The sequence below is a fragment of the Chiloscyllium punctatum genome, chromosome 22, assembly GCF_047496795.1.
Source record: "Chiloscyllium punctatum isolate Juve2018m chromosome 22, sChiPun1.3, whole genome shotgun sequence".
Taxonomy (NCBI): domain Eukaryota; kingdom Metazoa; phylum Chordata; class Chondrichthyes; order Orectolobiformes; family Hemiscylliidae; genus Chiloscyllium; species Chiloscyllium punctatum.
Window position 1 is genome coordinate 92,666,915 of NC_092760.1, and position 13,812 is coordinate 92,680,726.

General features: G+C 45.8%; 1 protein-coding gene across 1 annotated transcript in view; it reads right to left on the reverse strand.

Moving 5' to 3' along the window:
• LOC140493855 (SH3 and multiple ankyrin repeat domains protein 2-like) overlaps window positions 1-13,812 on the reverse strand; it is a 1,358,365-nt gene that overhangs the window by 913,693 nt on the left and 430,860 nt on the right. The window lies entirely within an intron of this gene.

Consider the following 13,812-nt stretch of genomic DNA (forward strand, 5'->3'; position numbering starts at 1 on the left):
GAGAAGAATTGACTCAAAGGTTTGCCCAGAACCACTGGCCATTTACACAGAGGATGTGGGAATGTTAGGCCGACTCCCTGATGACCAAACAGGATAATCCGGCCTTCAGTTACAAACTGTGAGAAACTGTACAACAGGTCTTCAGGGTGGAGATTGAGGTGTGCACGTGGTTTCTGCAGTAGGATTCCTGATCACACGTAACAATCAACCAGGATTTAAATAATAAAAGCAAATTCAATCAGAGAATCTCTGCAATGTGGAAATAGGCCATTCAACCCATCAAGTCCACACCCCTCCCACCCGGACAACCACCTCTAGCCTACAACCCACCCCAACTCCCATGCCTAACCCATCTAGCCTGCATATCCCTGGACACTTTAAACAATTTTAGCACGGCCAATCCACCCCAACCTGTACACCTTTGGAGTGTGGGAGGAAACCGGAGCACCCAGAGGAAACCCACGCAGACACAGGGACAATGTGAAAACTCCACACAGAGGGTCACCCGTGGGTGGGATCGAACCCGGGTCCCTGGCACTGTGAGGCAGCAGTGCCAACCACCATGCTACCCCAATGTACATTCAGTATCTAAAATATCAAATAAGAATTGTGCTTCTGAAGGTAAGAGTATAATTTATTGCTTCAAGTTATGTGTCCACAGCAAAATGCTCAGACCTTTGAAAGAAACAATTGCATTCATATAGCACTTTCATAGCTGCCAGATGTCTATAAGCTGTAGTGACAGCTGCAATACAGGAAGGGTCATTGATCTTTCAATCTGCTTTTCTTGCTACGGATACTTTCAGATCTGGCAAATAATTACCAGCAGATCTTAAAAGAGTAAGAGGTAACTTACTGATTGAAACACAGAACAATACAGCACAGGAACACGCCCTTCGGCCCAACATGTCTGTGCCAACCATGTTGCCATTCATAGAATCATCGAATCCCTACCATGTGAAGCAGGCCAGGGAAGGAGAGGAGAATTGGAAAAGCCCAATAAATAAGTCAGGTGGGAGCTTCAATGAGATGCAGATACAGCACTCAGTGTTAGACTAGGAAGTCATCATTTACAGCTTCAGGCAAAAATTGGAAAATCTTTTGTCAACATTGAGAATGTGATTTTGTAATTCCCACCACATCATCCCATCTTTACTGCTATTTCACCACACGGCAGGTAGGGAAAAAATCCTCTCAGAGTTTTGAATCTTCTTAAGACAGAGGAAGATAGATTCTTGGAAAGTAAGGTGAAGGTGAATGTTGACCAGGGATTGATGGGAACTTGGTGTATTCGGATCAGCCTGGATTGTATTGAAATGATGGAGCAGATTCAAAGGGCTGAATGGCCTACTCCTGCTCTTTGTTCATTGCCCATACATTTGTACATGCTTTGATTTTGCAAGAATCCATAAAAAGTGAGTTTAAATTGAGGATTCTGCTTGTATAATTAAAGACTTGAACTGATAACATCCAGTAATTTTAAATGTAAGCAAATATCTAATATAAGTCATGTATAAACATATTTGCAAAAAGGATACAATGCGAGCTCACAAAGTGATAGTTCTTTTCCAATGTGGTTACTCCAATGACAGTCAGTGACTTTGTGATAGCCATTAGGGCTCATTTAGCTCAGTGGGCTGAATGGCTGGGAACTGCATGGGTTCAATTCGGCTCAGATTACCATGGAGATCCCTCTGTCTCAACCTCGTGACCCTCAGGTTAAACTCATCACCAACTGTCTCTCTATAATGAGAAAACAGCCCGATGGTCATCTGGACAATGGTATTTAAACCTGACATCACAAACAAACTGACCGTCCTCACAAACATACATGGCATCTCGAGATGTTTTCAGCAAACTTATTGATTTTCATCAGAGAATCGGGTTACATTCAAATTGGGGTGATGTCACTGGTCTCCCCATGAGAATACTCTGATATGCTCTTCCATTGAAGACAAATGGACTGAAAATCAGGTGATCAATAAAATGCGACCAGTTTTGTATTGGTCGATACATATTAGCACCAACGAGAGTAAGAAAGACAGCAATCTTCAATAACCCTTCATCCGCAAACTGTCCACGGACACTCCCCACAGACAATCCCCACAGACATACCCCACACTCCCCACAGACAATCCCCACAGACATACCCCACACTCCCCACAGACAATCCCCACAGACATACCCCACACTCCCCACAGACAATCCCTGCAGACACACCCCACACTCTCCACAGACAATCCCCGCAGACACACCCCACGCTCCCCACAGACAATCCCTGCAGACATACCCCACATTCCCCACAGTCACTCCCCAAAGACACTGCCTACAGACAATCCACAGACACTCCCCACAGACACTGCCCACAGACACTCCCCACAGTCACTGTCCACAGTCACTCCCCACAGTCACTCTCCACAGACACTGCCCACAATCAATCCACAGACACTGCCCACAGTCACTGTCTACAGTCACTCCCCACAGACAATCCCCGCAGACACACCCCACACTCCCCACAGACAATCCCTGCAGACATACCCCACACTCCCCACAGACAATCCCCGCAGACACACCCAACACTTCCCACAGACAATCCCTGCAGACATACCCCACATTCCCCACAGTCACTCCCCACAGACACTGCCTGCAGACAATCCACAGACACTGCCGACAGACACTGCCCACAGACACTCCCCACAGTCACTGTCCACAGTCACTCCCCACAGTCACTGTCTACAGTCACTCCCCACAGACAATCCCCGCAGACACACCCCACACTCCCCACAGACAATCCCTGCAGACATACCCCACACTCCCCACAGACAATCCCCGCAGACACACCCAACACTTCCCACAGACAATCCCTGCAGACATACCCCACATTCCCCACAGTCACTCCCCACAGACACTGCCTGCAGACAATCCACAGACACTGCCGACAGACACTGCCCACAGACACTCCCCACAGTCACTCCCCACAGTCACTCCCCACAGTCACTCCCCACAGACACTCCCCACAGTCACTCCCCACAGACACTCTCCACAGACACTGCCCACAATCAATCCACAGACACTCCCCACAGTCACTGTCCACAGTCGCTCCCCACAGACACTCCCCACAGTCACTGTCCACAGACACTGCCCACAGACAATCCACAGACACTCCCTACAGTCACTCCCCACAGACACTCCCCACAGACACTCCCCACAGACACTGTCCACAGACAATCTACAGACACTCCCCACAGTCACTCCCTACAGACACTCCCCACAGTCACTGTCCACAGTCACTCCCCACAGTCACTCCCCACAGACACTGTCCACAGACACTGCCCACAGTCACTCCCCACAGTCACTGTCCACAGACACTGTCCACAGACAATCCACAGACACTCCCCACAGTCACTCCCCACAGACACTCCCCACAGACACTCCCCACAGACACTGTCCACAGACACTGCCCACAGTCACTCCCCACAGTCACTCCCCACAGACACTCCCCACAGACAATCCACAGACACTCCCCACAGTCACTCCCCACAGACATTCCCCACAGACACTCCCCACAGACACTCCCCACAGTCACTGTCCACAGTCACTCCCTGTAGACAATCCACAGACACTCCCCACAGACACTGCCCACAGTCACTCCCCACAGGCACTGTCCACAGACACTGCCCACAGACAATCCACAGACACTCCCCACAGTCACTCCCCACAGACACTCCCCACAGACACTCCCCACAGACACTGTCCACAGACACTGCCCACAGACAATCTACAGACACTCCCCACAGTCACTGCCCACCGACACTCCCCACAGTCACTCCCCGCAGACAATCCACAGACACTCCCCACAGTCACTGCCCACAGTCACTATCCACAGACACTCCCCACAGACGCTCCCCAAAGACAATCCACAGACAGTGTCCACAGACACTCCCCACAGTCACTGCCCACAGACACTCCCCACAGTCACTCCCCGCAGACAATCCACAGACACTCCCCACAGTCACTGCCCACAGTCATTGTCCACAGACACTCCCCACAGACAATCCACAGACACTCCCCAGACACTGCCCTTCCTCAGCTTTTGCAAACAAGAAATAATTCTCCATCTTCATGTATGATGTATTAGATTACATTCGCTAGAGTGTGGAAACAGGCCCTTTGGCCCAACAAGTCCACATCAACCCTCGAAAGAGCAACCCACCCAGACCCATTCCACTGCATTTCCCTCTGAATAATGCATCTAACACTAGAAGCAATTTAGCATGGCCAATTCACCTGACCTGCACATCTTTGGACTGTGGGAGGAAACTGGAGCACCTGGAGGAAACCCACGCAGACACGGGGAGATTGAGCAAATTCCACACAGTTGCCCAAGGCTGGAATTGAACCCAGGTCCTTGGCACCATGAAGCAGCAGTGCTAACCACTGTACCATCGTGCTGCCCTGTTTTCTGTAACTGAAGTAATTTATTAAGGACATTCCACGTTAAAAGCATGAACTGATAAACAATTTTCTGTATATTTGTAACAGTCTTACTGAACTGTCAAGGCACACATACTTATTTCCACTGGAAGGTAGGCAGGGTTCAGAGGTTGTAAACATAATTCCATGATACAATCATCGCCTCCCAGCGCTCCCAGAGCATCAGTCGTACTGTCCCTTAACAGGGTCCACAGTTGTGAGCAGAAATCATACTCACAGAGCACAGCCAATGTCAAAACAGCACCTTAATCCTCAGATCCTCACATTCCTGCTATGTGGTTCTGCAGCTGACAACTGAAAACATTCCTTTGCAGTGATATACTGGGCACAGGACTTCAAAACAGGTCTTTAAATTAAAGCATTACAAAATATACACCTAAACACAAACAAGACACCAACTCTGTGTGACTGCACACCTTGTGTCTCAACCAGATAAAACACAAGCAGCTGCTCCCCTAAACTCAAGGGGAGAAATAGAGGAAACAAAACAGTGCAGAATCTCAGCTTTCGCCATGACAACGTTATATTCTCGTTGCCGGTTTTCAATATACACAAACCATTGAAGCAATACTCACAGGTCACTGCTTGTGCAAAGATAATTATGTCTGATGAGATGTCTTAAAATAAAGCTTTCACTTTTATAAAATGTATGCTCCAGTAAATCATAACGTATGTTATGGTAAGCGTGGAGTAACGTGCCTTCAGTATCAGGACCACCTGGTTGTCAATGGTTCCTCCGACATTACCATCAGGTTGTGGGACACAGAATGTGTCACCTGTCTGAGGGTTTCAGAAGGCCACGAGGAATTAGTACGATGCATTCGATTTGACTACAAGAGGATTGTGAGTGAAGCTTACGATGGCAAAATCAAAGTGTGGGACTTGCAAGCTGCTCCTGATCCTCGAGCCCCTGCAAGTACTTTGTGTCTACGCACTTTGCTGGAGCACTCTGGTCAGGTATTTCGACTGCAGTTCAATGGGTTTCAGATCATCAGTAGTCCCCATGATGATACCATTCTGATCTGGGATTTCTTGAATGTGCCAGAATGAAACACACTCTCCATCGAGGACATACACTTACATCTCAGATAATGGGATACCTGGCCACTATCTGGAGCAGGGGCTGGAATGACTATTGGATATTGGCTACATAGAGCCTAAATATGACTATGCTCAAAAAGCCATGTTTAGTTGTGGTCAAGCTGGTTTCTGTGGACATGAACAGATCAGAGACAGCAAGTTTCCAGTATAGTACATCATTCCTTTCCCTCTCTGTCACTCTTTACCATTTTCCTCCTTGTTCCTGTATTTCCTTTCCTCAGAGAACTCTGAAATGATATTTACAGCAGAACGTGCATTTAAGGTGCCTGGTCACCTGCAATACCCCGAACAGTGAAGAGCAGTCTCTGGTTCCCAAAGCTAAATGTTTCAGAAATGGATCTTTCTAAATGGACAATGCTGTCAAACCTTTCAGAGGAATGGATTTGGCTCATTCAGTGTCGCTTTGCACTCTTACCCTGAGGAAAGGGGATGTAGAAGTCATTTGTTGGGCATTTGTTTCTTTGTTTTGGTGCCATATTGTTGATGGACAACAAGCTGAATTTCTCAAAGCTTCTTTATGTATTAGGAAGCATTGTTTTGTCAAAATTTCAGAAGAGGCCTCTCATTGGTTGTCTTTCTGTCTCTCTCATTCAGATTACAAATGGATGCACATTCTTGACAAGGAAACAGTGCATCAAATGAATTCCTAAAATTTAAGCTTTTGGAAAAGGGTGGGTTCTTTTTTACATATATATAGAGTATTATATATATCTATATATATATTACTAAAGTAAATAGTGTTAGCTGCTTATATATGAAGATTATATGCAATTTGAGCTGTATTGAATGTAGCCAGTTGTACATAACATTGTGTGTTGATTGTACAATAACCTATTTGAACCTTCTAATGGGATTTTTGTTTTCTTTTCCCAAATGTTCTTGAGCTAACGGAGGGCTATATTGCACTAACTGTGAAAAGCTTGTATTTGTGCAGCGATTTCTGTGCCCCTGTCCCAGCCCCTCTTTGAACCAATGCTGCTCCCGTCATTTCAAGTAAAATGCATTTTATTTCCAGTTCATTAACATTGCTACTCTGCTTCTTTCAAAGACTTCCCCTTTTTTAAAAGTATAATAGCTCTGCTCCAATTTTAATTTGTGACTTGAAAGTCAATTTTGAATTCAAAATTATTTAATAATCAGTTGTTCTTGTTTTTCTCTCCCCATCCCCTGCTTTCCCAAGTAGTGTCTGGAGCAGTTCTTAGCCCAAGTAGTTGTTAAATATCTTTGTTTTGGTATATATTCCATATCCTTCTTTGTATTTTACCCATCTGCAAGACAAGCTTCAGATTAATTTAAAATGTTTCCTCCTCTTTCCCATTACCCTCAAAAAAGATTCTACATTAAATAATAGCACATTTTGCAGTAAATAGGGTCAAAGAAAGTGTATTAGACCCAATCATGAAACACAGCAGCTGCAAGGAACTAATTGTCATCCAATCTGAAATTGGTGTCGGGTGGAATGGGAAAGGGAATAAGGTCATCGCAAGTCTGTATCACTGTGACCCAAGAAAGCAATGCCAATTCAATCTTCTCGAGAGAGCCTTTGACTCGGTCTGCAATCAATACAAATGCTGAATGTTTTTGAATGTTATTGTTAACAAGTATGAAGCAAACAAGACTAACATTTTCCAAGCTGTATAATATCCCTCCAGGCCTTTTTATCCTTTTGGTCAAGAGTATGTTCCTGGAAAAGCACAGCAGGTCAGGCAGCATCCGAGGAGCAGGAGAATCAACATTTCAGGCATAAGGCCTTCATCAGGAATGAGGCAGGGAACCTCGGGGGTGAAGAGATAAATGGGAGGGGGTGGGGCTGGGGGAAGGTAGCTGAGAGTGCAATAGGTGGATGGAGGTGGGGGTGGGGATGGAGATAGGTCAGCGAGGAGGGTGGAGCTGATAGGTGGGAAGGAAGATTGACAGGTTGGACAGGTCATGGGATGGTGCTGAGCTGGGGGAAGGGTAAATGAGGAAACTGGTGAAGTCCACATTGATGCCCTGGGGTTGAAGTGTTCCGAGGCAGAAGATGAGGCGTTGTTCCTCCAGGCGTCGGGTGGTGAGGGAGTAGCAATGGAGGAAGCCCAGGACCTGCACATCCTCGGCAGAGTGGGCGGGGGAGTAGAAATGTTGGGCCACAGGGCGGTGGGGTTGATTGGTGCGGGTGGCCTGGAGATGTTCCCTAAAGTGCTCTGCTAGGAGGCGCCCAGTCTCCCCAATGTAGAGGAGAGCACATCGGGAGCAACGGATACAATAAATGATATTGGTGGATGTGCAGGTAAAACTTTAATGGATGTGGAAGGCTACTTTAGGGCCTTGGATAGAGGTGAGGGAGGAGGTATGAATGCAGGTTGCTCAATTCCTGCGGTGGCAGGGGAAGGTGCCAGGGTGGGAAGGTGGGGTGTTGGGTGGCGTGGACCTGACCAGGTAGTCATGGAGGAAACGGTCTTTGTGGAAGGAGGAAAGGGGTGGGGAGGGAAATATATCCCTGGTGGTGGGGTCCGTTTGTAGATGGCGGAAATGACAGAGGGTCCATGATGTCTCAAATTGTATCTTTGGGGTCCTGAAGGGAGAGAGTGACCAGCCTCAAGTTGTGGTCCACACAAGTACCAACGACATAGGTAGAAAGAGGGTTAGGAATGTAACACAGGATTTTAGGGACCTAGGGTGGAAGCTGATAGCTAGAACAAACAGAGTTGTTATCTCTGGTTTGTTACCCGTGCCACGTGATAGCGAGGCAAGGAACAGGAAGAGATATCAGCTGAACACGTGGCCGCAGGGATGGTACAGGAGGGAGGGTTTCAGGTACTTGGATAATTGGGGCTCATTCTGGGGAAGGTGGGACCTGTACAAACTGGACGGTCTTCACTTGAACCAGAGGGGAACTAATATCCTGGGTGGGAAATTTGCTGGTGCTATTCGGGTGGGTGTAGACTAGCTCAGCAGGGGAATGGGAACCGGAGGTGTAGTTGCAGTGCACAGGAGGATGAGAATAGGGAGGACAGGGACAGGATTTCACAGTTACAGGAGTGTGCTGGCAGACAGCAAGGTGGTTTGATGTGTGTTTACGTCAACGCCAGGAGTATCAGAAATAAGGTAGGTGAGCTTACAGCATGGATAGGTACCTGGGACTTCGATGTTGCAGCCATTTCGAAGACATGGATAGAGCAGGGTGGGGAATGGATGTTGCAGGTTCCAGTGTTTAGATCTTGCATCAAGATCAGAGAAGATGGTAAAAGATTGGCCTTGTTAGTCAAGGATAGTATAACGGGGGCTGAAAGAACTTTTGACGAGCACCCGTCTACTGAGGTAGTGTGGGCTGAGGTCAGAAGCAGGAGAGGAAAGGTCACACTGCTTGGAGTTTTTTTTATTGGCCTCCGCAGAGTTCCAGGGAGGTGGAAGAGAGGATTGGTCAAATTATTCTGGGTAGGAGTGAAAGGAACAGGGTGGTCATTATGGGGGACTTTAACTTCCCCAATATTGACTGGAAATACTATAACTCTAGTATGTCAGATGGATCAGTTTTGGTCCAATATGTACAGGAGGGTTTCCTAACACAGTATGTCGAAGGGCCGACAAGAGGGGAGGCCACACTGGATCTGGTGCTTGGTAATGAACCAGGCCAGGTGTTTGATTTAGTGGTAGGTGAGCACTTTGGAGAGAGTGACTATAATTCAGTTACGTTTAGTTTAGCGATAGAAAGGGATAGGTACATGCCACAGGTCAAGAGTTATCGATGGGGCAAGGGCAATTATAATGCGATTAGGCAAGAATTAAGATGCATAGAATGGGGTAGCAAAATGCAGGGGATGTAGACAATGGAAATGTGGAGCTGGTTTAAGGAACTGATATTGTGTGTCCTTGATAGGTATGTCCCTGTCAGGCAGGGAGGAAGTGATAAGGTAAGGGAACCGTGGTTTACTACAGAAATTGCATCTCTTGTTACGAAGAAGAAAGAGGCTTATGTGTTGATGAGGCAAGATGGTACAGATGAGGCGATGGAGAGTTACAGATCAGCTAGGAAGGATTTAAAGAGAGAGTTAAGAAGAGCAAAGAGAGGACACGAGCAGTCTTTAGCAAATAGAATAAAGGAGAACCCTAAAGCTTTCTATAGGTATGTGAGGAATAACAGGATGATTAGGATAGGAATAGGGTCAGTCAATGACAGAAGTGAGAAGATGTGAGTGGACCCTGTGGAGATCGGAGAGGCGCTAAATGAATATTTCTCATCGGTGTTTGCTCAGGAAAAGGAGAATATTGTCGAGGAGAAAAATGAGATATGAGATATTAGACTAGAAAGGATCGAGGTTAGTTACACACAGGTGTTATCAATTCTAGAAGGAATGAAAGTAGGCAAGTCCATAGGCCAGATGGGATTTATCCGAGGTTTCTCTGGGAAGCTCAGGAGGAGGTGTTGGAGCCTTTGGCTTTGATATTTGAGTCATCATTGTCTGCAGGTTTAGTACCAGAAGACTGAAGGATTGCAAATATTGTGCCCTTGTTCTTGAAGGGCAGTAGAGATGACCCAGATAATTATAGACCAGAGAGCCCTACATCTGTTGGAAGAAAGCTTTTGGAAAGGATTATGTGAGATAGGATTTATAATCATCTAGCAAGCAACAATTTGATTGGAGATAGTCAACATGGTTTCGTCAAGGGAAGGTCGTGTCTCACAAACTTCATTGAGTTTTTTGAGAAGGTGACCAAGCATGTGGATGAGGGTAGGGCAGTTAACATGGTATACATGGACTTCAATAAAGCTTTTGATAAGGTTCCACATGGTAGGCTGTTGGAGAAAATGCAGAGACATGGAATTGAGGGTGATTTAGCAGTTTGGATTAGAAACTGGCTTTCTGTAAGAAGGCAGCGAGTGGTGGTTGATGGAAAATATTCAGCCTGGAGTCTGGTTACGAGTGGTGTTCCACAAGGATCTGTTTTGGGACCACTGCTGTTTGTCATGGTTAGGAAGGCGCTGTCTGAGGATCTTTGGTGAATTTCTGCAGTGCATCCTGTAGATAGTACACACTGCTGCTACTGAGCGTCGGTGGTGGAGGGAGTGGGTGTTTGTGGATGTGGTGCCAATCAGGCAGTGGCTGCTTTGTCCTGGATTGTGTCAAGCTTCTTGAGTGTTGTTGGAGTTGCCCCCACCCAGTCAAGTGGGGAGCATTCCATCATACTCCTAACTTGTGCGTTGTAGATGGTGGGCAGGGTTTGGGGAGTCAGGAGGTGTGTTACTCGCTGCAAGATTCCTCATTGTGGCCTCCTCTTATTCTTGCTGTGTTTCTCAGGTTAGTCCAGCTCAGGCCTGGTCAACTGTAACCGAGGGAAGGTGATAGTGGGGAATTCAGTGATGAAAATGCCATTGAACATCAAGGGGCAATTGTTAGATTCTCACTTGTTAGCCTGGCATTTGTGTGGCACCAACTTTACTTGCCACTTGTCAGCCCAAGCCTGGATACTGTTCATGTTGCATTTGACCATGGACTGTTCCTCTGTCTGAGAAGTCACGAATGGTCTGAACAATATGATGTCATCCAAGTCAAACTGAAATGGCATCAGAAATCCTCTTATTGTAAACAATAAACTCATCAACATAATCAACAGATCAAAGTAATGTGAGTCAATAATCAGCAGCTATTCAACTTCCTGCTGCTGGGTTCAATGGCTGATCACAGTTGCCCATCCAACAATCATCATCCCTCTTTCAACACAAACAAAATCCACACCAAACAGAAGAGCAGAAAAATAGAGAATAACATTTACATCATACAACAAATCAGTTACTTTCAGTCGTTTGGTTCTGAGAACAGAATCAAGAGTTGGAACATACCGGGAAAATGTTTAATATCTTTTGTTCAGAGATTTTGTCTGTTGTGACTGAATAATTACAGTGCCTGAAATGGCCTGGATTTTAGGTATGTTTTCCACCCAGAATTTGCTCCATCTGGACAATATCACCTGAAATAGCTCAAAAGATTCTGGAACTTAACATGAAAATTTGTTAAACCCATAGCCACTTGTGCACAAGTTTCTAAGATACAGCAAGTTGTTTGAAAAGTCAATTTGCAAGAACAGGTTCTCCCCCAAACCTTGTCACCGTGGCCAGGTCACACAGCGCATTTCCACTTACAGAGCTTCTTATGTTGTCTGGAATTTCAGGCAAATATACATCTTGGCACTGTTAATAACCGACCTAGAGCTCGAGTGACAAGGTCTCCACTGAAGTCTCATTCAGATCTGCTTCTCTTGATAATGCCGTGATTATTTTAAATTCAAGTTAAATGGATTCAAATGCAATCAACTGATTTACATAAAATTGTGACCTGTTTGTCAAGCTGCATCAAATACTTGAAAACATCTGAGTTTAAATTAATTTAACTCAGACATCTTGAGGCCCATTGAACACGTTCAAGTCAATAACAAAGTATGTAGCAGAGATTTAGAAATACAAAATATAACCAAGCAGAGTCAGCATGGCTTCATGAAGGAGAAATCAAGCCGGACAAATTTATCAGAATTCTTTGAGGGTGGAGAAAGCAGGGTCGATAAAGGGGAAGTAGTGGATGCAAAATATTTGAATTTACAAAAAGCATTTGATCAGGTACCGCACATAAACCTCCTTAATAAGGTAAGAGTGTCTGGTGTTGGAAATATAAACCAGCATGGATAGAGGTTTGGCTAACAAATAGAAGACAGGGAGATGAAAGACAGCAAATGACATAATGTGGGAAGATGTGAAGGTCTTTGGTTTGGAGGGGAGAACAAAAAAATACAAAATATTATTTAAGTGAAGAAAAACTCCAGAAAGCTGCAACACAAAGTGACTTGGGGTAATAGTGCATGAAACACAGAAAGCTAGCACACAGGGAATCAGGAAGGTTAATGAAATGCTTTTTTTAGATGAGATTCCCTACAATGTGGAAACAGGCCTTTCGGCCCAACAAGTCCACACCGACCCTCCGAAGAGGAGCAACCCACTCAAACACCTTCCCCTACATTTACCCCTGACTAATGCACATAACACTACAGGCAATTTAGCATGGCCAGTTCATCTGACCTGCACATCTTTGTGACCGTGGGAGGAAACCAGAGCACCCGGAGGAAACCAATGCAGACAGGGGGAGAATGTGCAAACTCCACACAGTCGCCCGAGGCTGGAATCGAACCCAGGTCCTTGGCGTTGTGAGGCAGCAGTGCTAACCACTGAGCCACCATGCCGCCCATTAGCCACTGTGCCGCCCATAATGAAATGTTGACCCTTATTTCAAAGGGGTTGGAGTATAACAGTTGGGAAGTCTTAGTGTAACTGTACAAGGGCTGGTAAGACTACATCTGGACTGGAAAATGGACGTGAGGAATGTCAAGACAGCCAATATCCTATTGAATGGTGGAGCAGGCTTGAAGGGCCAAATGGCCTCATTCTGTTCCTATTTCTTATGGTTTTATGGTCAGAAAGTTGGGATAAAGGAGGTGTTTTTCAGGTGGCAACTTGTGTTGTGGTGTGCCATGGGGGTCAACGCTGGGGTGACAGTTGTTCACAACATATGACTTGGAGGGAGGTGAATGTACTATCACCAAGTTTATGGATGATGCAGGAATAAGGGGGTGGGGGGATGGCAAGTATGACAATGACAGAAAGGGTCTGTGGAGGGATATCAACAGGTTAAGAAAGTGGGGAAAGAACTTGGTCAGTAGAATATATTGTGGGAACATGTGAAATTATGCACTTTGTCAGGAAGAACAGAAGACCTGAATATTATTTAGAGAAAGGGTACAGAAATCTACAGAGCAGAGGGAGTTGGGAATTCTCATGTATGAGTCACAAAAAGTCAGCATCCAAGTTCAGCAGGTCTTTGGGAAGGCAAATGAAATGTTGACCTTTATTTAAAAGGGAATGATATGTAAAAGTGGGGAGGTTTTACTAAAACTATGCAAGGCACCTTCCAGACCAAAGCTGGAATACTGTAAACAGTTTTGGGATCTTTATTGAAGGAAAGATACACCAGCAGTGGAGGCATTACAGAGAAGGTTCAGTCAGCTGATCCCAGGAATGGAGGGACTGTCTTATGAGGAGACGTTGAGTAGATTGGGCATGTACTCATTGGAGTTTAGAAGCATGAGAGATGACCTTATTGAAACGTACAATATTCATAGAGGACTTGACAGGGTAGATGTGTACAGGTTGTTTCCCCTTGTGGGAGAGTTTAGCACCAGGGGGCATCATCT